Raw genomic sequence first — 2,500 nt, 5'->3', positions numbered from 1 at the left:
GCTTCTAGGAAGCTCCCATCAAATTTACAAACCCAAACTCCAAACTTCATTTTTTAGCACACAATGCCCACGTGCACGCGGGGGTGCTTAAGCGTGCGGGCGAGGAGTCATAATGGGCAAAATTAACTCGGGGGACCTCCAAATCGAAATCCGTCTCGAGCAAAGCACTTCTTAGGCTTCTAGGAAGCTCCCATAAAATTTCCAAACCCAAACTCCAAACTTCATTTTTTAGCATACAATGCCCCCGTGCACGCGGGGGTGCTTGAGCGTGCGGGGGAGGAGTCATAATGGGCAAAACTAACTCGGGGGACCTCCAAATCGAAATCCGTCTCGAGCAAAACACTTCTTAGGCTTCTAGGAAGCTCCCATAAAATTTCCGAACCCAAACTCCAAACTTCATTTTTTAGCATACGATGCCCACGTGCACGCCGGGGTGCTTGAGCGTGCGGGCGAGGAGTCATAATGGGCAAAAACTAACTCGTGGGATCTCCAAATCAAAATCCGTCTCGAGCAAAGCATTTCTTAGGCTTCTAGGAAGCTCCCATAAAATTTCCGAACCCAAACTCCAAACTTCATTTTTTAGCATACGATGCCCACGTGCACGCCGGGGTGCACGAGCGTGCGGGCGAGGAGTCGTAATGGGCAAAATTAACTCGGGGGACCTCCAAATCGAAATCCGTCTCGAGCAAAGCATTTCTTAGGCTTCTAGGAAGTTCCCGTAAAATTTTCAAACCCAAACTCCAAACTTCATTTTTTAGCATACGATGCCCACGTGCGCGCCGGTGTGCACGTCGGGGTGCTTGAGCGTGCGCGCGAGGAGCCGTAATTGGCAAAATTAACACGGCGGAAATCTAAATCGAAATCCGTCTCGAGCAAAGCACTTCTTAGTCTTCTAGGAAGCTCCCATAAAATTTTCAAACCCAAACTCCAAACTTCATTTTTTAGCATACGATGCCCACGTGCACGCCGGTGTGCACGAGCATGCGGGCGAGGAGTCGTAATGGGCAAAATTAACTCGGGGGACCTCCAAATCGAAATCCGTCTCGAGCAAAGCATTTCTTAGGCTTCTAGGAAGTTCCCGTAAAATTTTCAAACCCAAACTCCAAACTTCATTTTTTAGCATACGATGCCCACGTGCGCGCCGGTGTGCACGTCGGGGTGCTTGAGCGTGCGCGCGAGGAGCCGTAATTGGCAAAATTAACACGGCGGAAATCTAAATCGAAATCCGTCTCGAGCAAAGCATTTCTTAGGCTTCTAGGAAGCTCCCATAAGATTTCTGAACCCAAACTCCAAACTTCATTTTTTAGCATACGATGCCCACGTGCACGCCGGTGTGCACGAGCATGCGGGCGAGGAGTCATAAAGGGCAAACTTAACTCGGGGGACCTCCAAATCGAAATCCGTCTCGAGCAAAGCATTTCTTAGGCTTCTAGGAAGCTCCCATAAAATTTTCAAACCCAAACTCCAAACTTCAATTTTAGCATACCATGCCCACGTGCACGTCGGGGTGCACGAGCGTGCGGGCGAGGAGTCATAATGGGTAAAATTAACCCGGGGGACCTCCAAATCGAAATCCGTCTCGAGCAAAGCACTTCTTAGTCTTCTAGGAAGCTCCCATAAAATTTTCAAACCCAAACTCCAAACTTCATTTTTTAGCATACGATGCCCACGTGCACGTCGGGGTGCACGAGCGTGCGGGCGAGGAGTCATAATGGGCAAAATTAACTCGGGGGACCTCCAAATCGAAATCCGTCTCGAGCAAAGCATTTCTTAGTCTTCTAGGAAGCTCCCATAAAATTTTCAAACCCAAACTCCAAACTTCATTTTTTAGCATACGATGCCCACGTGCACGTCGGGGTGCACGAGCGTGCGGACGAGGAGTCATAATGGGCAAAATTAACTCGGGGGACCTCCAAATCGAAATTCGTCTCGAGCAAAGCATTTCTTAGGCTTCTAGGAAGCTCGCATAAAATTTTCAAACCCAAACTCCAAACTTCATTTTTTAGCATACGATGACCACGTGCACGCCGGGGTGCTTGAGCGTGCGGGCGAGGAGTCATAATGGGCCAAAACTAACTCGTGGGACCTCCAAATCAAAATCCGTCTCGAGCAAAGCATTTCTTAGGCTTCTAGGAAGCTCCCATAAAATTTCCGAACCCAAACTCCACACTTCATTTTTTAGCATACGATGCCCACGTGCACGCCGGGGTGCACGAGCGTGCGGGCGAGGAGTCGTAATGGGCAAAATTAACTCGGGGGACCTCCAAATCGAAATCCGTCTCGAGCAAAGCATTTCTTAGGCTTCTAGGAAGTTCCCGTAAAATTTTCAAACCCAAACTCCAAACTTCATTTTTTAGCATACGATGCCCACGTGCGCGCCGGTGTGCACGTCGGGGTGCTTGAGCGTGCGCGCGAGGAGCCGTAATTGGCAAAATTAACACGGCGGACCTCCAAATCGAAATCCGTCTCGAGCAAAGCACTTCTTAGTCTTCTAGGAAGC

The sequence above is a fragment of the Cornus florida genome, unplaced genomic scaffold, assembly GCF_030987335.1.
Source record: "Cornus florida cultivar Cherokee Brave unplaced genomic scaffold, ASM3098733v1 CherokeeBrave_3.0.0_Hap2_scaffold_72, whole genome shotgun sequence".
NCBI classification, from domain to species: Eukaryota; Viridiplantae; Streptophyta; class Magnoliopsida; order Cornales; family Cornaceae; genus Cornus; species Cornus florida.
This window is presented reverse-complemented; position numbering follows the sequence as displayed.